Source organism: Crocuta crocuta, unplaced genomic scaffold (genome assembly GCF_008692635.1).
Source record: "Crocuta crocuta isolate KB4526 unplaced genomic scaffold, BGI_CrCroc_1.0 scaffold300, whole genome shotgun sequence".
NCBI lineage: Eukaryota > Metazoa > Chordata > Mammalia > Carnivora > Hyaenidae > Crocuta > Crocuta crocuta.
Window position 1 is genome coordinate 554615 of NW_027533266.1, and position 24149 is coordinate 578763.

The window sequence follows — 24149 nt, forward strand, 5'->3', positions numbered from 1 at the left end:
GCAAGGAAGAATAAGTAATAAACATAATAGTAAACTATGTGACATGTAAGAATAATAAAACTGTGAAACATACAGAAATGAAAAGCAAGGTAGGAATATTCACTGGGAGTGGAGCAGGTTGTAATAATAAATGTGGTTGTGTTTTCTTGCTGCTTTGATTGACACTGATAATGTTCCAAGGTATGGCCAAAATTGTTAATTTTCCAATTAAAATAATCTTAACAACTTAGTTCTATAGTTGTCTAAACCTATAGAGAAAACAACTGTTTTTATCTTTTGTTTAGATCCTTATTTAAGAGAATAGGTTTGTTGAATTGACCAAATCAACTAGTCCTTTCGAAATGGTATTAAGACCATATATTTCATGTTTAACTTGGTGAAAGGATGTATAAGGAGGGCCAGTTTAAGTTCTACATTAAGAAAAGAAGCCCACAATTTTAATAGTTTTATAATAATAAGCAGAAAAGAAATGACTGATTAGAGACTACTTATTCCTTGTGAGGATGTTATCCACTTTCAATAGTTTAATCTCAATTCTTCAGAACCACCATGAGGTAATTACCATGAGGTAATTATTTCATAACTCTTCTGAAGTTAAAGAAATCAAGGATAAGGAGAGTTAAGGAACTATCCAGAGTTATGCTTAGACCATGTAACAGAACTAGAACATGAATCTGATCTGACTCCAGAGTTAATGGCCTTTTCACTATAGCTTCAAATATTCTTTATCTATTTCTACAATCTCCTTTTAATGCTAATAGCAACTGAACTGGATATAAACAGAACGGAAGGAAGCACAATTTTGATACTGTATATCTGTACTATTCTCATTTTCACACTTTAGTTTCTTATGTAGGACAAAGATAAAAATTCAATTTTCCTTGAATTTTTACAACAGTTGAATCATTTTTCTATGTGAAGAACTTTCTTAAAATAGGAAACAAGCACCCATTTCTTTCATTATTCTTTTGTGGTATGCTAATTATCTCTCCCAACTCCTATGGCATTTTCTTCTGACTTAGGCCACAGTGACTCACATGTGAAAATCAATTATTGAAGTGATGGTGCACAAAGAAGATGAACAGTGATAAGACACAATAGTAGTCTTATTTTCAAAATAGGTGAATAATATAATCATAACTGCATTAATTCTCCAGTGCTATTATCTTTAGAATGAATCACCTGTCATGGCCCATATGTTAAAATTGGCTCTTCCACTGAAAGCTACATTCATCTATAATTGATCTTACTGAATGTGGGGTAGAAAGATCAAAACTTATACAATACCATTAATCACATGCCTTGTTGAGAGCAACAAAAATAATACGAGAAACTGCTATTAATCAGGCATTTTCTATATGCCAGGCATTGTGTGCATGAGTGTATTTGTGGGTCTCATTTTATTCTTACACTATCCCTAAAAATCAGTTTTAGCAATGAGGGTAGAGCAACAAACAGGATTTAGCAATTTTTCTAAAGTCATGGGGCTACTAAATCACATGGATAAAATTCAAATCTATATTTTTCTGACTATAAATACATGGTCTAGTATGCTGTTTCCTTCATGGAAGTAGCATCAACTGATTCTCAGCCTGTGGTTCAAGTGCAGATTTCTTCTGTTTATTTATTATCAAAGAAGGTAATTTACATGGTTACACTAGACCAGCAGTTTTCAAAGTATGATCCACACACCACTAAGGATCTCAAACACATTTCAGGAGGACAGTAATGAACAGAACAATTTTCATAATAATACTAAGACATTATTTGCTTTTTTGACTGTGCTGGCTTTTACACTAATGTACAAAAATGGTGGTGGTAAAACTATTGATGTCTTAGCATGAATCAAGGCAGAAGAATCAAGCTATACTATCACTGCATTCCTCACCTCCACACACTCACAGTAACACAATAAACAGTAAATAAATAACTGCTCAAAGAAATAAGCAAGCAAAAAATAGTTTTGCTGCAGAATGTCCTTGACAAAGCAGGAAAAATGTATTAATTGTATCAGATGTTGAAACTTGAGCATGTCTTTTTAATATTTTGTATGAAAAATGAGCTGCACAGAAAACACTTCTGCTGTATACTAAGGTACAATGTTACATCCAAGTAAAGCATTGGTATGACTGTGGTGAGTTGTGAGCTGAATTAGCTTCTTTTTTCACATAACATCATTTTTATTTAAAACAATGGCTGACAGATAAATCATAGTAATTCACACTTTGGTATTTAGCTGAAATGTTCTTGAAAAGAAATGAAGTGGACTTGTTATTTCAAGAAAAACAACTAACAGTAATAATGGTCAATGATAAAATTCAAGCTCTCGAGAGAAAGTTATAATTTTGGAGAATTATTTTTGTTGTGATAAATTTGACAGTTTACCAAGATAGAACAATGTATTTTAATGTACCAGAGTTAAAAGAATTTATTGATATGGTTTCAGAATCCATATTTCAACTTAACTTTTAAGAGACCGTTAAGAAAGTTCCTGAATTTTAGATAGTATCAAAGAAAAATGTCCATCATGCTCTGAAAAAGTTTATCAAAATATTCCTTCACTTTCCAACTACATATCTGTATGGTTGTATTTTATTCATATAGCTCAACTAAAGCAGCATAATTGAACAGATTGAATGTAGAAGTAGATAAGAGAGTCCAGCTGTCCTCTGTTAAACCAAACATTGGAGAGTTTTAGAAAAATGTAAAACTTATTGCTACTCCTCTTTTTAACTTTTTGTTTTAAAAATAATTATTTTAACATATATGTTATATAAATTAATATATATCTTTATTTTTAAAACATTGAATTTTGCTTATTAAAAGATGCTGCATCACATCTTCTGGAATATGGTAGATACTAGATAAATATTATTAATTGTAGCACCTGAATAAAACTCTCTGAATATGCACAAACGAAATTAGTCTTTTCCTACATTATACTTCATCTACATTTAGTTTATGATTGTGGTATTTCTTTCTTTTGGTGTGCTCTCCAAGTTAGGTGTTATGTATCTTTTTCATTACTAGCTTGGGAATATCTGTGAGTGGGGACTGTAAGGTCTTCATGGTTATATTCTCCATTTAATCCAACAGAGTGCTTTGCACTTTAGTTGCTCCTTAGTTTTTAACTTGCTTGACATATAAGCCCTAAGAGATGAAGTCTGAAATATCAAAAATTAAGAAGACAGATAAATGGACAGGATGTGAGGCTGACCTTCTAGGACATTTAATTTCTCCCCAGGATTGCCTTTTATTTCAATAGCTCTGTGTCCTAAAGTCAGACATTTCTGAATGGTAGGCAAGGTGCCAAAAAGATAACAAAGGAGTTGGAAGACTGATTATATTTTCTCAGGCTACTCCAGGAAGTGCTGTAACATCAAAATCGATATTGCAGAATGAAATTCCAAGAATCAGTTGTGATAAAACAAAAATAAAACCTTGTTTGACTAAAAAAACTTAGATTAAACTTAAGATGTATCCACAGTGGAATAGAGACAGTCTAGGTCAACCTCGCATCCCAGTGCCATAACCCCTTTCACAACTTATTAATAAAAGAATATAACACACCTCCATGAGGAAATTCTTTCTAAGGGAAGAGCATTAGGCATTTCAAATATGACATAGCAACACATTCTATTATTGCCAAGTAGGGCCATCCCAGACACAGCATGTGATATGTTCTTCAGATTAGTCTCCTTTCTAGCCTCATTCTAATTAGAATTTATGTTGGGGCCCTGTGCACTAAAGAGAAGTTGGATGGGGACTTGAAATAAAAGTGAAAGTTCTGTTTTTACTAAAAATTTTTGAGGTATTGGTTGGGACACACATAGCACTATTTTATTTACAGTCTAACACAATATAATAAAGATGGAGGAAAGCATTCTCTTCCACTTTGTAACTCAGTATGTTAGTGCTTTGGCAGCTTGAGAATTCCATGTGTCAAAGCATTTTAAGTTAGAAAAAAAAGTCATCTTGTGGATCTAGTATCACCTAACAGCAATGTCAAAAAAAAAAAAAAAAAAAAGCTAAAACCAAACAAGCAACTTTTTATCATCCTGTAGAGGCAGGGGGGACACATACCAAGTGAAGTGAGACATAAGAAAAGGACATAAATGGCAGATGCCACACAAAACCTGAGACAGGTTGTTCATAATCATTTATTAAACAGATCTGGTGCCTCCTAAAATTAGTCACAATGGACTTTGCAGTAGGTAAATTTCTGCAAGTGGAAACAAGGACAATCTGGAATGGATTTTATAGGGGCACCTGAGTGTCTCAGTTGGTTAAGCATCTGACTCTCAGATCTTGATCTCAGGGTCATGAGTTTGAGCCATACTTTGGATTCTGCACTAGGCATGAAGTCTACTATTAAAAAATAGATTTTAGGGGTACCTGATTGTCTCAGTTAGTTAAGGGTCCGACATCAGCTCAGGTCATGATCTCACAGTTAGTGGGTTTGAGCCCCACATCGGGCTCTGTGCTGACAGCTAGCTCAGAGCATGGAGCCTGCTTCAGATTCTGTATCTCCCTCTCTTTCTGACCCTCTCCTGCTCACACTGTCCCTCTCTCTCTCTCAGAAACAAATAAAAAGATTAAAAAATAGATTTTATATGTAAATAATTTCATGTATATCTGCTCATCTTTCTTTTGTTTCCAATTGTAATCCCATTCACTTAAAAAGATAACAGTATGCATCTCATCTTTAAATCTCACCATCTACAGCCCCTAATCATTTGTAAGTGCTTGACCAGGCAGTACAGGGCTGAGATGGGCTAGTCAATAAATGGCTCTTCCTCCTATTAATAAAACTCCATTGTTAATAAAACACTTGAATTTTTCCCAAAGAAAAAAATATATAATTAATTGCTACTTTGAGTCTGATTTATGATCATTGAACAAGGTTGAAAAGACCCCCACAATCACACTGACAAATCTCTCTTGACATTGAAATAATATCGCCTTAGGGCTAAATGCTTTAATTGTCCCAGCCACTCTATATCCTATAGTCTCAGACAATTCTTTCCACACAGTTGTTTCCCTCAAACTCACTACATTCCCTTGCATTGCCTCTGTTTCTGCTGGTAGTTTTGCTTTTGATTATACAGATAGAATAGAAACAATCACAAGAGAACTCCAAGCTTGCACTATACTTATTTTCTGTGAATTCCTCTCCACCCTACCCTACTGAAAGAAAGCACTATAGTAATTTCTCTCTCTCTTTCTCCTGTGTCATCAATTTCCCCTTTCTATTAAATTATGTCTATCAGACTATAACGTAGTAATGTCTATCATTTTTTAAAAAATTCTTTGATTTTTCATGATCTTTTATTTCTATGCCTCCCCTTTTAATAAAATGGTTTCAGTTATTTATCTCAGTGGCTGCACTTTATTTTCTCTCTCTCTTTTAAATTCAATCATTTAAAGTTGATATATAGCGAAGAAAATATTTTAACATATTTGGGCTGTAAAACAGAACCAGCACCCATAGGATAAGCAATCTATCAGATTTGTATTAATAGTATTAAATATAGTATTGATGCTTTCTGTTGTTACTGTAACATTGCTTCACTAATTTTCACTTATAGGATGGTGTTACATTGTATGAATGAATCATTATATATTCAATATCCTTTTGATTGTCTTAATTTTCTTTATTTTTATTACTATTACAAACAATCTGTTGTGCTGTCATGTACATGAGGAGAATTTTTCTTAGGATACTTAGAAACATAATTGCCAGGACATAAGATATGTACATACTAACTTCAGTCTATTCACAATTGTTACCCAAGCCTGTTGTATCAACTTGCCCTTCCATAAGTAGGAGAAAAGAGTTAACAATTGTTCCAATGTTACCAACATCTGATAACTTAAATTTCACAATAATTGAGAGACAATATATTATATTATTCACCTTAACTTGAATTCTTATGATCACCTATTAGGCTGAAGCTCATGTCATATGTTTGTGTGTATTGCAGTTTATTTATATTTTCCTTCTTATGTAAAATGTCTTATTTATGCATGTTTTTACAAATTTTCCTGTTGAATTGTCAGGTTTTACCTCTTGATTTAGAAGATTTTTAATATGCTCTGTGTATAAACTTGTTAATAATGTGTGTTATGAAGATCTTTTAATATTTTTCTCACTTGAGATTTAATTGGCATACCATATAATTCATCCTCTTGAGTGTCCAATTCAGTGATTTTGTGTGTGTGTGTGTATTCCCAAGGATGTACAGTCATATTTTGATTGCTTACTCTTTACCCCATTGGTGACAGAAGGAATCTTACTTTAGGGTTATGAGGATGACCAACCACTTGACACCTGACATTGGGCAGGTGAGATTGACATCATTATTATCCTCATATAGCACAGTCTTGGAGGCCAGAGCATGTCACATCAGGGCACGTAGGAGCTGCACCCCAGAAGAGAGTAAACAAACAGTGACCGCAAGAGGTGGGCTTTGTAATATCAGGAGAGTGAAACGATCCTTTGTTCCCTCAAGAGGATGTGAGTGGCTTGTTCAAATAACTCCACAGACTGACAGGAAACTGAAACCTGCTACTAGGGGATAAGCAGGAGCAGGAGTTTTGCCTAAAACTCATCTCCATGTGATAAAGAGGGCTTTTTTTTTTTTTTTTTTTTTTTTTTTTTTTGTGAGGTGAGCTTATCCACAGTGGATTGGAAAGACTGGCTTCCAGTTGGGCCATAGAACTACTTTCTCCCTCACTTCAGATATTTAGGCAGCACACTGAAACTTCATAATACCAAACCAGAACAATCACCACTTTCGATTTCTAGAACATTTTTATCACCCTAAAGGGAATATTCAGACCCATTAAGAGTCATTCTATATTCTTCTTTTCCCATGACTTTCTATTCCTGTAGAATTCCTTATTTTGAATATTTTATATAAATGCATAATACAATATATGGTCTTAGTATGTAACTTCTTTCATTAATCATTTTTCAAGATCATCTATATTGTAGCATGTATGAGTATTTCACTACTTTTTATGGCTGCATAGTACCTCTTTGTAAGGATTTATCATATTTGGGGGGGACATTCAATGGTTGATAGGTCATTATGTTATTTACACTTTTTGGTTATTATAAATAATACTTATGTGAATATTTGTGTATAGGATTTTATGTGGACATGTATTTTCAATTCAGTAGGGTATATCTTAGGAGTGGAATTGTGGGTCATAATTTAAGTATATGTTTGAACTTTTGAGGAACCATCAGACTATTTTCCAAACCAGCTACACCATTTTACATATTGCTTTAAGGCACTTGCAAAGTTCCATGTGAAATTGATTTATTTGTGTGATATGATGTAAAGATAAATATATTTTTTCCCACTATTGATAACTAAAATTGTTCTGGAAATGAAAATTGTCCTACCTAATAGCCCCTTTTAGTAATCTGGAATCATATCTCTCTTATAAATTAAATGTTTATGTTTATTATATTTTTCAGTATGTTTATACTTTGTTTTAATATAATAAATTGACACCTAGTAGGAGAAGATCTCCCACTTTCTATTCCTTGGGAATGATCTATTTCTTGACATTTTGTCTGTCATATAAACTTGAAAATTAACTTATATTTCACATAGAACTCTTCTAAGATTTTCATTGGAATTGCATTGAATTGACAAATCAGCTCAAGGAGTATTAACATCTTCATGTTTGTGAGTCTGGCCTATCATGTACATGATATATTGCTTCATTATTAAAATACTCACACACAAGTGTCAGATTTTATTTGTCTGGAAATTATATGACAAGTAAATTGAGGTTTTTATATTAATGTATTATAATTCCAATTACTAAACTCAGCTTAGGAATCACATGCTTTTGCTACCCAAATCTTCGTTTTTGTCTAAATAATGTAATTTAATATCCTTAGGTTTGGAATAGATCTTTTCAACTCCAGTCTTGACATTCATGCACATTAACAAATCTACCCAGGCCCCAACATAAAGGAACTAATTGAAGTCTTCTTCTATTTCAGTGCTCATATTAGAATAAAACAATAACAACAACAAAATGAATGCAACAAATGCCCAAACCAATGTAATATTAGATAGAAAAGAATGTGAAATTAAATAGACAGTACCAAAATGGAAAAGAAACACAAGACATTATACAATGTTACACAATCTCAAAAGGAAACTAAATTTAATTTAGATGCACAAAGACACATCGTTAAATGAACACAGCATATAACTGGTAAAGCCACCTTAGGAATTTTTAATTCATATATCCCTTGGAAAATAAAGATTTCTAACAGCAATATATTTAAATGGAAAGGCTGGAATCAAACAAAAATCGAAGATACTATTAAGTGGCAAGATTTACTAAAACATTTCTTTTTTTAATTTTTAGTTTTAGAGAAAGAGACAGCACAAGAAGGGGTGAGGAACGGGGGGGGGGAAGGGAGAGAGAGAGAGAGAATCTCTTTTTTTTTTAATGTTTTATTTATTTATAGGAGAGAGAGAGAGAGAGAGAGACAGCGTGAGCAGGGGAGGGTCAGAGAGCGAGGGAGTCACAGACTCTGAAACAGGCTCCAGGCTCTGAGCTGGCAATCAGCACAGAGCCCGACGCGGGGCTCGAACCCACGAACCGCGAGATCATGACCTAGCGAAAGTCGGACGCTTAACCGACTAAGCCACCCAGGCGCCCCGAGAGAGAGAATCTTAAACAGGCTGAGCATGGAGACCAATATAGAGTTCTATCCCACGACTCTGAGATCATGAAATGAGCCTAAATCAAGAGTTGGAAGCTCAACCAACTGAGGCACTCAGGTGTCTCAAGATTTACTAAATATTCCAAGTATATATATTGCACAAATACAACAGGGAGACATCAAGGTTGTACACTTGACTCTCCTTGCTACTGGCTCAATGTGCTCTGGCCACATTGAGAAGGATGTTCCCTAATTACTGTCCACAGCTGCATTACTTACAAAAAAAAAAAAAACAAAGCTATGTTTGTTTTGATCATAAACATTTCCATTTTATACTCACCCATTTTATACTTATACACAGATGGCATCATAGCATGAATGGCATTTTTTGGAAAGCCATGCACTGGAAATTTATAGATTACAGATTTATTTACTATGGACATTGCTAGACATACCAGGTACACATTATTTTTTTTATATGCTTTATAAAGCATTCCACAGGTAAGAAATCTCCCAGTAGTAAATATCATTAGTTTGTTCTCTAGAAGGTCCATCATTAGAGTTAACATTACAGATTTGACTAGCTCACTTGTTTTCTTCCCTGGAGTACAATTCTGTAATAGGAGAAAATGGATTATAGCCCTGAAGCTTATTTACTTCACAATTTTCACAAGATTTGAACTGCAAAGAACAGATTCACAGGGTAGATAATATTTAGATATAACTATAAATTAATTTTGTGGGTCTTTTTTTAATTAAAAAATTAACATTTATTTATTATTGAGAAACAGAGAGAGAGAGAGACAGAGCATGAGCAGGGGAGGGGCAGAAAGAAGGGGAGACACGGAATCTGAAGCAGGCTCCAGGTTCTGAGCTAGCTGTCAGCACAGAGCCCGATGTGGGAATCGAACCCACCAACCGTAAAATCATGACCTGAGCCGAAGTTGGACTCTTAACCAACTGAGCCACCCAGGTGCCCCTGTGGGTCATTTTTAAAGTTAGTATTAATATAGTGTTTTTGAATTCAGAATATGATTTTGAAATATTCACATTCATGCAGAATGTCATTAATAGCAAATCCACATCATTTATTTTTAAGGTACACATGTACTATTAATAGTACATTTAAGTGTAAAATGTGGAGGTAGAATATTTTAACTATAAATATCCGCATAATAATTAACATGGTATGATTCTAAAAGAACAATAGGATTATATAATAAATGGTTTGTCTTCATTCTGTATAAATTATAACCCAAACACTTTTTGATCTGGAAAATTTACCAGGTATTTGGAACGGTATGCTAGCCTGTTGCTCTAACTGAAACTGCCATTAGCCTTGAACTGCAATTTATTAAGTAGCTGAGGGGAAAAAAAGGCCCAGTGCCACTATCTGTGTCTCAGGAGAAGGCTTGTAAGTGCCCTTTCTTCCTCTAAAAGATTCATGCAATAAGCACATTGAGTGGCACTAAGATCAAACCCATAAGATGGCTTTGCAGTAACACAGCACTTCCAAAGTATTTAAATTTCACAATCTCTGTATTTTTTTTTATTTAATAAAGTACATTTCATAATTTTAGGTAATGTATCATCTAGCAGGTGGACTATAAACTGATATAAGACTGCTTCCACCCAACACACACACATACACACACACACTCATGTGTGCACGTGCACGTGTGTACACAGTAATATCAGAATGATAGGGACCAGTTTAAGTGCTGATAAATGTAAGTTCACATTATTAATATTAGAAAGAGAATAGGGTAGACTTGAAACATTAATAGATTCCAAAATAAGAATGCAAGTGGAAAGCCACAGTTACAGAGAGGATCAAGGCTCCATTGCCTAAGGTTTTTAGAAGTCAAATTGATCCAGAGAAACAAGGCTTTAAGCCAGAGTCATGCTTTCCATGGTATGGAAATTTATCTGAGGCTGTGTAAAGCTTGGAGTCAGAGTCATGCTTCAGATAGCAAGTCAGGAGCCAAAAATGAGCCATATCTCAAAATTGAAAATAGTGCACCTATCTGAATGAGGTGAAGCTATAAAATTTTTAAGCCAAACAATTTTCCTTCATATCACTGAAGATATCACTCATTTATCTCTGGTAAATAGGTGATCATATTTGCTTTGTAGCCAACCTCTCATTTCTCTCTTGTGACTTAAAACTATCAGTTACTGACAAAAGCTAATGTATGTCCTAGGATTCTTGATGTATTATTATTTTCTCCTTAGAAATTACTGCATAAACATTGAACATCTTACTCAAGATATTTAACAAACATGCTGAAGAAGGATTAAAGCATATCGTCTATAGAGAATAGATATTATGTATGAAGCATATTAATGGGATACTTACGCATTATACAATGTATCAGAAAAACATATTTTAAAACCTGAATTTCATAAAATCAAGGAACACTGTGGTATTTTATAAACAAGAGTGCAAAAAAGAAATGCTAGGCTTCAAAGAGAAGATTATAATACCACAGAAGGAGATGAAATGTAAGCTGGTATAAGTCAGGAATTATATGCAAGCAAAAAATAAGATATTACAGAAATTAGAGCCTCATTGAAAGCGTTGATTCTCTCCTGATTACCTCAGTGAGTAATCTCTTGCCAGCCATGTACTGTGCCAAGCCCCCCAATCACTGCAACTACATGTTTGAAAAGGAAGAATCATAATCCTGTGTTTTGGACAAGATCCTGTTCAGAGGCTATAATTACATGTTGGCAACTTTCATTTCCCCTTCCTATAGCTGCTTCTTCACCCAAGGAACTTCAAATGTATCACCCCACCAGGAGTGTTTTCTGCTGCCCTCTGTGCTCATTGAGAAGTCAGGGAGGAGGGATCACGAAACGCTGAGATGTACAGCACTACCACCCATGGATGACACTCTGTGAAACTGTCTCCACATCAACCCTCGAGCCAGCAGGCTCCCAACTGTCCTTAGGCTTGTCAGAAGCAGAAGCCCTAATGAAAGCACTGAAGCCCTGTGGCAGATACACAATAAAAGGAAACAAGGAAATAATACTTTGGAGGGAAGAACTTAGGAAATGCCAAGATGCATCTTACTTTTGACTAGAAAACTTCTTTCTTTAACGATTTGTCTATCTGATATTAGCACAACTTTATCATGCTTCTTAGACTAACGGAGGCACATACTAGCCAAGATGTTTTCCAAACTTGTTTTAGAGTGAAATAGCTCTCACACTAGTAGTTTTCCATATCAGGTCTAGACTAAGGATATAAATACATAAATGTGGAGTAGGTCAATGTACTTTTGTTAACTGATAGAAGTTGCAGTACTTCAAGAACCATTACATCCCATTGCATGGCAATCATTGGTGAATTGCACAGCGCTTCTGGCAGTGGTACTGGTGCTCAAATGCTACAGGCCCACCCAAAGTTTGGAGGGACTGTAGCGCTAGTTGATTTGTGAGAAGTGGTGTTGATTTAAGCTCAACCATAAGTGGTCGTGTGAGTTTACGCAAGTTATTAACAACATTGTTTCAGAACATCTTCATTTGCAAAATGAGTTACCAACATAAATACCTGACTATTTAATGGGAATTTCAGAACATCTCTTACACTTTCTCACTTTCATGCTTCATCAAATGTTATCTCTTCCAAGAATACTCACACCCGTTCTTGCTTTTCTGCCAGGTAAACAGGTCCTCTTATTTATTCTTCTTTCTTTTTTTTCCCTAAGTTTATTTATTTTGAGAGAGAGGAAAAGAAAGAATGTGAGCAGGAGAGGGGTAGAGAGAGGGAGAGGCAGATTCCAAGCAGGCTTTATGCTATCAGCGCAGAGTGACTTGGGGATCCATCCCATGACCTTGGGATCATGACTTTAGAAGAAATGAAGATTCAGATGCTTAACTGACTGAGCCACCCAGATGCCCATTGTTCTTTCTTTATTTCCAATTTCTCTCATGGTTTAGAAATACTTACCTCCTGTCAGGCGTACAGTTCAGTTAGTAGTTTTTACTAAACATCAAGATTCCTAGCTCTGAGAGATTATGATTGACAGGCCTGGTGGAGGTCATGAATCTAATTTTTAACAAGCCCACTGATGATTCTGATGCAAAGTTCCTGGGAACTCATTTTAAGAAACTCTCTGATGATAGCTTTTCATACATTTTTCTATTCTAGCACTTGTCACATTGTTACTACAACTGTTAACACTGAAAACAGAGATCATATTTTAATTACCACTCTAGTGCTTACAACAGAAAAATAGATCAATACATTTTTATTGAATGATACAAAGTAGAATGTACAGTGCTATAAAAGGTGATTTATTAATCCTGTATTTAAAGTGGATTTCTTATATACTACATGTAGTTGAGTCTGTTTTTTTTTAATCCACTCTGTCTCTGTTGTTGTTATTAGTGTATTTACAACATTGATATTTGAAATGATTAATGGTATATTTGGTTTAATATCTATCATATATATTAGTATTTTCTATTTCTTGTCCTTGTTCTTTGTTCCTATTTTTGTCTTCCACATTTTTTTAAATTTTTGTGGTTTTAAATCAAGCATTTCATGTAACCTCATTTTTCATTGTTTTCTCCTTTTTAAGCTTATCAATTATATTCATGTTTTTTGTTTGTGTGTTTGCTTTTTACTTTCCTTACTGGTTGCCCGAGAGTTTGCCATATGAATTTACAACCAATCCAACTGTACTTTAAAATAACTCTGTATATCTCCTTACAGTTAGTGTGAATGTCATAAATTTAAAAAAAATTTAATGTTTATTTATTTTCGAGAAAGAGAGAGACAAAGCACGAGCAAGGGAGGGCAGAGAGAGAGGGAGACACAGAATCCAAAGCAGGCTCCAGTCTCCAAGCTGGCAGCACAGAGACTGACATGGGGCTCAAATTTACCAACGGTGAGATCATGACCTAAACTGAAGTCAGATACTAAACCGACTGAGCCACCCTGGCACCATGTGAATACATTATAAATGCAAAATATTTTTAACCCCTCACTCCTATCCATTGTATTATTGCCGTAATTCATTTCACTTATACATAAGTATATACATACACTGTATGTGTGAATATATACCTATATATTACTATATATATTATATATATTTAAATACAGTTTTGTTATTAATATTTTGAACAAACTCTTATCTGTTAATCACTTCAGAATAAGGAAAATTATTTTAATTTAAGACCTTTTAAACTTTTCTTCACAAACAAATCGATGGACAACAAATTTCTTAATTATTTGATTTGTGAGTAAGTCTTTATTTCTCTTTCACATTGGAAGGATAATTTCACAGGATACAGGATTTTTGGTTGCTGTTTTGTTTTTGTTTTTCTCTCAAGACGAGATATTTTAGTAAACTCTCTTTTACTTTTGCATGATTTCGGAGGAGAGTAGGGTTTTCATTCTTATATTTGCTTCTCTATAGGTTACTAGTCTTTTATCCCATGCCCCCCACCTCCTCTCTGGTAACCATCAGTTTGTTCTCTGTAGTTAAGAGTTTGTTTACTGGTTTACATCCCTCTCTTTTCTTTTCCCTATATTTGTTTGTTTTGTTTCTTAAATTTCATATATGAGTGAAATCGTATGGTATATATATTTTTCTGACTGACTTATTTTTCGTAGAAATACTCTTTAGTTTCATCCACCTCATTGCAAATGGTAAGATTTCATTCTTTTTTATGGCTAATATTCCATTGTGTGTGTGTGTGTGTGTATATACACATATATGTGTATATATATATACGCATCTTCTTTATCCATTAATCAGTCAATGGACATTTGGGCTGTTTGCCTAATTCAACTGTTATAGATGTTATAGATAATGCTGCTATAAATCCCTTCAAATTAGTTTTTGCATCTGTTGGATAAATGCCTAGTGTGCAATTGCTGGATTATAGGGTAGTTCTATTTTTAACTTTCTGAGAAACCTCCATACTGTTTTTCAGAGTGGCTGCACCAGTTTTCATTCCCAAGAAGAGTGTTAAATAATTCCCCTTTCTCCACAGCCTCACCGACACCTGAAGTCTCCTGTGTCATTAATTATAGCCATTCTGACTAGTGTGAGGTGATATTTCATTGTATTTATGATTTTTATTTCCTTGATGATGAGTGATGTTGAGCATCTTTTCATGTGTCAATCTATATCTTCTGCCCATTTTGTAAGTGGTTTGTTTTTCAGGTGTTGAGTTCTATAAGTTCTTTATATATTTTGGATACTATCCCTTTATCACATATTTTATTTGCAAATATCCTTTCCCATTCCATAGGTTTACTTTTAGTTTTATTGATTCTATCCTTCATTGAACAGATGCTTTTTATTTTGAAGAAGTCCCAATAGTTTACTTTTGCTTTTGTTTCCCTTGCCTCCAGGGACCTATCTAGAAGAAACTTGCTAAATCCAATATCAAAGAGGTTAGTGCCTGTGTTCTCCTCTAGGATTTTGATGGTTTCCTTTTCACATTTAGGTCTTTAATCCATTTTGAATTTATTTTTGTGTGTGGTGAAAGAAAGTGATTTAGTTTCATTCTTTTGCATATTCTGACCAGGTTCCTCAACATCACTTGTTGAAGAGACTGTCTTTCCTCCATTGGATATTCTTTCCTGAATTGTTGAAGATTAATTGGCCATATAGCTGTGGGTTCATTTCTGGGTTTTCTATTCTGTTCTATTGATTTGTGTGTCTATTTTTTGACAGTACCATAATATCTTGATACTACAGCTTTGTAATGTAACTTGATGTCTGGACTTGTGATGCTTCCAGGTTTTCTTTTTCTTTCTTTCTTTCTTTCTTTCTTTCTTTCTTTCTTTCTTTCTTTCTTTCTTTCTTTCTTGATTGCTTTGGCTGTTCAGGGTCTTTTGTGGTTCCATACAAATTTTAAGATTGATTGTTCTAGCCCTGTGAAAAATGCTGGTGATAATTTAATAGGGATTGCATTAAATATGTAGACTTCTTTGGGTACTATAGATAATTTAACAAGATCTCTTCTTTCAATCCATGAGCATGGAATGTTTTTCCAGTTGTTTGTTTCATCTTCAATTTCTTTCTTAAATGTTTTGTAGTTTTATAGATCTTTTACCTCTTTGGTTAGGTTTATTCCTGGGTATCTTACGGATTTTGGTGCAATTGAAAATGGGAATTTTTCTTTGATTTCTCCTACTGCTGCTTTATTCTTTGTGTATAGAAATGCAACAGATTTCTGAACATTGATTCTATATCCTGTGAATTTACTGAATTTATCAGTTCTAGCAGTTTTCTGTGGAGTCTTTCAGGTTTTATATAGAGAGTATCATGTCATCTGCAAATACTGGAAGTTTGACTTCTTCCTTGCTGATTTGAATGCCTTTTATTTTTTGTTGTTGCTGTTGTTGCTGATTGCTGTGTCTAGGACTTTGAATACTATATTGATAATAATGAAAGTAGACCTCCTGTCTTATTCCTGATCATAGAGGAAAAGCTGTTACTTTTTCCTCATTAAGGATGACATTAGCTGTGGGATTTTTTATTTGACCTTAATTATGTTGAGGTATATTCCCTCTAACCCTAGTTTATTAAGGATTTTTATTATAAATGAATGTTGTACTTTGTCAAATGCTTTTTCTGCATCTACTGAAAAGATCATATGGTTTTTATCCTTTTTAAAAAAATTAATGTAGTATATGATGTTGATTGAATTGTGAATATTGAACCACCTTGCAGCCTCAAAATAAGTACCACTTGATCATGGTGAATTATTTTTTTAATGTACTGTTTGATTCTCTTAGCTAGCATTTTGTTGAAAATTTTTTCTTCCATGTTCATCAGGGATAATGGCTTGTAGTTCTCTTTTTAAGTGGAATCTTTGTCTGGTTTTGGTATCAGAGTAATGCTGGCCTTCTAGAATAAATTTGTAAGTTTTCCTTCCATTTCTATTTTTTGGAATAGTTTCAGAAAAATAGGTATTAACTCTTTAAATATTTGGTCATATTTGCATGTGAAGCCATTTGGCCCTGGACTTTTGTTTGTTGGGAGATTTTTTTTATTACTGATTCAATTTATTTGCTAGTTATCCATCTGTTCAAATTTTCTATTTCTTCCTGTTTCAGTTTTGGTAATTTGTATGTTTCTAGAAATGTATCCATTTCTTCCAGATTATGTAATTTGTTGGCATATAATTTTTCATAATATTCTGTTATAATTGTTTGTATTTTTGTGGTCTTGGTTATTATTTCTCTTCTCTCATTTGTGATTTTATTTATTTGGGTTCTTTATCTTTCTTTTTTATAAGTCTGGCTAGAGGTTTATTAATTTTATTGATATTTTTCAAAGAACCTCAAAGAACCAACTCCTGCTTTCATTAATGTGTTCTAATGTTTTTTGAGTTTCTATATCACATATTTCTGTTCTAATCTTTATTATTTCCTTCCTTCTGCTGGCTTTAGGCTTTTTTGCTTTCTTGTTCTAGTTCCTTTAGGTGTAAGATTAAGTTGTTTATTTGAGATTTTTCTTGCTTTTTGGTATAGATCTGTATTGCTATGTACCTTCCTATTAGGACCAATTTTGATGCATTCCAAAGGTTTTAGATCATTGTGTTTTTATTTTCATATGTTTTAACTTCCATGTATTTTTTGTTTTATTTCTTATTTTATTAACTGGTTGATCCATTCATTGTTTAGTAGTTTCTTTTAACCTCCATGTGTTTGTGGTCTTCCCAAATATTTATCTTGTTTGGCTTCTAGTTTTATATTGTTGTGTAGAGAAAAGGTGCATGGTATGAATTTGATCTTTTTGTATTTGTTGAGTCCTGCTTTGTAACCTAATATGTGATCCATTCTGGATAATGTTCCATGTGCATTTGAAAAAAATGTGGATTATGCATTTTTAGGATGTAGTATTATGAATATATCTGTTAAGTCCATCTGTTCCAGTAATTTTCAAAGCCATTCTATCCTTGTTTATTTTGTGTTTAGATGATTTGTCCATTGCTATAAGTACGGTGTTAAAGTTCTCTATTGTTATGGTGTTATTATCAATTAGATCCTTTATGTTTGTTATTAATGGTTTTATGTGTTTTGATGCTCCATGTTGGGTAAATACATATTGACAATATTTAGATCTTCTAGTTGGATTGTCCCCTTATCATTATATAATGTCATTCTTTGCTTCTTTTTGCTGTTTTTGTTTTAAAGTCTAGATTTTCTAATAATGATTGCTACTCTGGCTTTCTTTTAACATCCATTCATGTGATAAATGTTTTTCTACCCCTCCCTTTCAATTTGCAGGTATATTTGGGTCTAAAATGAGTCTCTTGTAAGCAGCACAAGACTCATTGTTGGGTCTTTGTTTGTTTTGTTTTGTCTTGCCTTGTTTTCTTTTTTTTTTAATCAATCTCACAACCTATGTCTTTTGATAGGAGTGCTTATACCATTTACATTCAAAGTAATTATTGATAGATATATACTTACTGCCATTTTATTACTTGTATTGTCATTATCTCTGGAGATTTTCTCTGATCTTTTCTTGTCTTTGTCTCTTTTCATCTCTCCTTTGCACTCAATATTTAATATTTCATGCAGGACTGGTTTAGGGTCACAAACTCTCCTTTACTGTGTTTGTCTCTGAAACCTTTTATCTTTCCTTCTATGCTGAATGATACCCTTTCTGAATAGAGTATTATTGGCTACAGATTTTTCCTACTCAGCACTTGGAATATATCATGTCACTCCCTTCTAGCTTGCCACATTTCTGTTGACAAATCTGCATCTAACCTACAGGCTTTCCCGTGTAAGTTAAGGAATTCTTTTGTCTTGCTACTCTTAAGATTTTTCCTTTATCACTATATTTTGCAAGTTTATTTACAATGTCTTGGTGTTGGCCTGCCTATTGATTTTGATCAGAGTTCTCTCTAACTAATGGATCTGGAGGTCAGTTACCTTTCCCAGATTATTTTTTCAAATAAATTTTCTGTGTCCATCTCTCTTTCTCTCCCTCTTCTTTTTCTGGGATTCCTATGATTCAAAGTTATTACATTTGATGGAGTCACTGAGTTCCCTAAGTCTGTACTCATGTTGCATAATTCTTTTTTTTAAAGAAAGAAATTGATTTTTATCTTATTTATTTTTAAAATGTTTTTTATTTATTTCTAAGAGAGAGAGAGAGAGAGAGACAGTGTTAGCAGGGCAGGGTCAGAGAGAGAGAGGGAGACACAGAATCTTAAGCAGGCTCCAGGCTCTGAGCTAGCTGTCAGCACAGAGCCCGACGCAAAGCCCGAACCCACAAACTGCAAGATCATGACCTGAGCTGAAGTCGGACATCTATCCAACTGAGCCACCCAGGCGCTCCTCATGTTGCATAATTCTTTTTTCTCTCTTTTGTTCAGCTTTATTATTTTCCATTGTTTTGTCTTCTAGATCACAAATTCATTCTTCTCCTTCCAGCCTGCTGTGCATTGCATCAAGCTTGTTTCCATGCTCATTTATTGTATTCTTCATGTCTGATTGATTCTTTTTATTTTTTTTAAATATTTTTATTTTATTTCTAGGAGAGAGAGAGACAGTGTGAGCAGGGGAGGGTCAGAGAGAGAGGGAGTCACAGACTGAAACAGGCTCCACGCTCTGAGCTGGCAGTCAGCACAGAGCCCGACGCGGGGCTCGAACCCACGAACCGCGAGATTATGACCTAAGCGAAAGTCAGACGCTTAACCGACTAAGCCACCCAGGCGCCCCTGAATCTTTTTATTTTTAACTCTTTTGTCTATGTGGGAGGGGTCTCACTAATGTCTTCTATTCTTTTATCAAGCCCAGTGAGCATCTTGATGATTTCAGCTTCTTATCCATCAAGCATGTTACTTATATGTTTCACTTAGATCTCTGGTCATGGTCTTATCTTATTCTTTCATTTGGGATAAATTCCTCCATCCTATCATTTTGTCTAAGTCTCTGCTTTCAGCCGTGTTTTAGAAATACCAATTATGTCTCCTGCTCCTAAAGTAATGATGTTATGAAGAAGTCATATAGTGTCCAGAGCCTGGGGCTTCAGTGAGTGTCTCCAGGGAGTGCTGTATGCACTCTACTGTTGTGTTTTCATTGCTCTCTCCTTCAGGCTAGTCCTCTGCAGAGCTTCTCCTTTCCTGTAGAGGGCAATGTTTTGTCCTTAGCCTGAATGTGACAAGTTTTAGTTAGGTGTGTTCTGGTCAGCTTATGAAATGATACCTGACAGTTACTTCACCAGAATTGAGGCCCTGCAGAACTCACTTGTCAACAGATGTGGTATGGACAAGGCTTTTGCTGGTCTTCTGGGGGAGCGGCAAACTTGACCAAGAAGGTCAGTTCCACCAGAGCACAAAGGTGTGGGCCTGGGTGTAAGCAAGTTAAACAAAAAGTGTCTGTGCTGAGCTGTTTCCCTCAGGTGGCTCTATGCTTATGCTGATTGGCAGAGGACGGAAATGGTGCAGCCAGCTCCTTTGTTCTAGGAGAGGTGTCTCTGTGAATGCTGCCTCTCAAGGAAGAGCTCCGAGAAGAGTAAATAATCTCCCCACTATGTCTGAAGTGTTCACATCACTGTTTCGACACCATGTACACCCCGGTTATTTGCCCGTCTTCTCTCCAGAAGCAAGGCAGTGCCATCAGGGCTATCCCAGCCAAGCCTGCCAACCTTTAGAACCCAAACCTTTAAGCCCTGCTGCTTGCAAGAACTCAAAAAATTCAGTCCTTCTCATTTTCCAGGCCAGTGGCTTTGGGGATATATTCTCCTTGTTCCCCTGTGTGCTTCTATCTCTCTCACCCTTCTCTACAATGATGACTATCTTCCCTCTGCAGTACTTGTAATATATTTCTCCCCTAGACCATGGCTCCACACTTCCTGTCTTCTTCAGTGTGGCTTCTTCTATTCCTTTAGTTGTGGAGTTTGTTCTGTAATTCTTCACATTGGTTTCTAGGGTATTTACAGTGATTTGATAGTTATCCAGTTGTGTTCTTTGGAAATGTGCTTCAAGTCCTCCTACTCTGCTGCTTTTTTGAAAAATCCCAGTCATTATTGTTTTGAATATATCTTCTGTTCTTTTTTCTCTCAGCTTAGCATTCATATTGCATGTATATTACACATTATGTAGTTGTCCTGTAGTCCTTAGATATTGTGTTCTTTTATTTATTAATTAATTTATTAATTTCATTTTTCTCTCTGCTTTTCAGTTTGGGAAGTTTGAGTTGATACATTCTCAAGCTCAGAGATTGTTTCCGCAACCATTTAAAGTCCAATAATGAAGTCCTCAAAGGCATTTATCATTTCTCTTACAGTGTTTTTGATTTCTAGTATTTATTCTTGATTCTTTTTTATGGTTTCTCTATGTTTACATGATCCATGTCTTTTGCGTGTTACTTATTGTATCCACTAAAGCTTTTAACATATTAATTATATTTGTTTTAAATTCAAAATCTGATAATTCCCAAATCTCTGCCATTTCTTGGTCTAGTTCTGATGCTTGCTCTGGTCCCTCATTCTATAGAGGGGTGTTTGTGTGTGTGTCTGTGTGTGTGTGTGTGTGTGTGTGTGTGTTTTATCTTTTAGTATACCTTATTAGTTTTAATTGAAAGATGTACATAATGTACTAGAACAAATGGACTACAAAAAAAGAGGTATTTAGTTTTATAATGTAAAGCTGTGGGTGGAGGGAAGTATTTTGTCCAATGTTTAGGTCTCAGTCTTTTGTTGAGCCTGAGTCTCTATAGTATCAGTTCTGTCAGTTCTTCTCAACTACTGTCCCCTTTATTTGGGACACAATGGCTACTGGGGTCTGGAGTTGTGTATTTCTCTTCCCCTTCCTGAAAAGACAGAGCTTACTGAAAGTAGATATTTCTCTTCCCCCAGATCTGATATATTTCAAAATGATATTTTTCAATTCCTTCTGCTGGAAACATGAGGGGATTTTTTTCACATTTCTACTGTGAACCTGGTATAGCTCATTGAGGTAAAACTCACAAAATGCTGGGTCCCTGAAAGTTTTCAATCTTACATTTGTCCACACTAAGAAGCCTCTGGCAATCTAATTGCAGTTCAACTTTTCTCACTACAGTACTGTTTCTTATGAAAATTTCTGCTCATAGGTTGTTCTCCAGTAATTGTGATTCTCTGTATTTGCCTGTCTGTCTCCCTAGTTTGGAGGGGGCAGGAATTTTCCCTTGCATGTCACTTTTCTAATGGCTCTAAGAAGAGGTAGTGATATTTCAGTTTATTCAAATTTATACTTGTTAGGATGGATGGCTACTTTTAAGTTCCTTACATGTTGGACTAGAAACTGAATCTTCATGTATTCTTCCCATGTATATTTTTTTCTAGTGACCCAGCTGTCAGTCAATGGATTCCTGGTTTGAAGACTGACGTATATCCAGGTATATATCAAAGGATCGTGACTTTTTGTTACATGTGTTCTAACCCATTCCCCATTCAGCTTTTTTGAAATATAATGGACATACAGCATTGCATGGTTTTTTAATGTAGAGAATGATCCACTGCCTTTCTTCTGGTCACAAATCCTTGATTTCTTCTGCTACTACAATTTAGATACCTATCTATTTTGCCAGTAGGGTATATGGTCTACAAACAATCTCTATAACTCTTGGTGAATCAGTCCCACTTGACTGCCCCTGGAATCTTGCCCATCAATACTATGCTTGTTTTCTCTTGGCTACTCATAGTTAATTAGCATCATTTAGCCTCTATAGTTTGGGGATCCTCTCATCTTCATTGCTATCAGTGATTTGAGTTCTGCAATAGCCTCTCCAATTGACGGACTTGGCTTATAGTCTATAAATGTACTGAATATTTTATGATGCAGGTTCCACTGTCAGCAGTATATTCGTTGTATGTTTGATAAATGTGTGTCTTCCAGACCTTCCCACAGAACATAGTGAACCAGCAGGTCTTTTGGTCACACTCCAGTATGCCCGCTTCACTCAGCCTTTGAATCACTTCCTGGATCATCTGCATTGCAACTTTACTTGTAAAAGTTATTGGTTTTCCCACACCTCTATGAGCCATCCTCATAATAAGTCACAGCATTTCATTTTGTCCTGAAGAGATATTAAATACTGGATTTTAGGAGAGTTTTCCCAAGTCAACAAACCTGCCTTGTCTAATTTTATTTTCCAGCTACTTTAATTAATATACAGCTTCATGTGTAATGCTATGGTTCCTGTCAGGTAAAGGTCACGTAATATTACAATACCTTTGTGATATAATCCACAAAGGATTCCTTTCTTCTCAGACTCAGTTGCCCTCATTTGGATTTTTCTGTGATTTAATACTAGGTATAGGCCAAGTGGCCAACATGGTGAGTAGGGAGGTTCCCAAGGAGCAATGGGGGAAGGGGGATCAAGAATTTATTTGTTCTTTGTATTTTTTTAATGTAAACTTGATTGTTTTATTCTTAATTTAAAAATGTATGATTTCATATTGTGAAAAAATCAACAGGGGCCCTATATTCTTTCAAAAATTAGTGGTTTAAAGCTACTATTGCAATTGATCTCCAACTAATGCAGTGTCCTATAGCTTTGTTTTCATTAGTAAAGGTATATAGCTACATATTTAACCTCGCTACCCCCCAAAAGACTTCTCAAGTCAGTTGACAAGGTAAATTCTAATGATTCCAAGAGATTTTTGCTTTGTAAGAAAAAAGCACCTACATTATTTTTCAGTTTAAAGGAAATGCTACCACTTACCAAGGACCAATGGACCAACTATATCTATAGGCTCAGAAGGTTCAAGAGATTCATCTGTCAGGGTCTCATTCTTCCCAACCAGAGCTCTGATCATGGCAAAATATACTTACTGCAGTTAGGTGCTTAGCTGTCTTTGATGTTTAACTACAGTCCTAGTCTTGGTTCTTAGCTTCCCCTCTTCTCCTCTTGCAGAAGGTTAGATATTCTTTATATGCAACCAAAGTAGCCCTCAGGTTTTTATTCCTGGCTTTTGAGTGTCAGTTTCTTTACTGCAGATGGTCACTATTTCTCTAGAGATCATTAATCATGTTTAGCAATGATTATATGATACCACTTCTTAACATCTACTATCTCTGTCATACGTCTCAAATGCCTTATGAGTCATTTAATGCATTCCTTTCCACCCATATACCATCAAGATTCATCTCTGGTTTTAGCAATTGAATTGTCACCTTGTGCCAGGGACTGTCTGTGCTCCAACTAGCAAGAATGATGAGGTCTTTATTGCCAGCCAGGTGGCTAGTGATTTAGCTATAAAACCTTATCACCTGCATTTTTCAACCACTTCTGGTTAAACTGTCACAGATTAGGTTCTCCAAAAGCAGATGCTGCGACAGAGCTCATAAGCAGATGCTGTGACAAGAGTTTGGAGTAAATACTAGTGATCAACACCTGTTAAAGAAAGACCAAGCAGAATCAGGCAGGGTAGAATTAGAACTACAATGCAAAGCCAACAAAGCTTCATCTAAC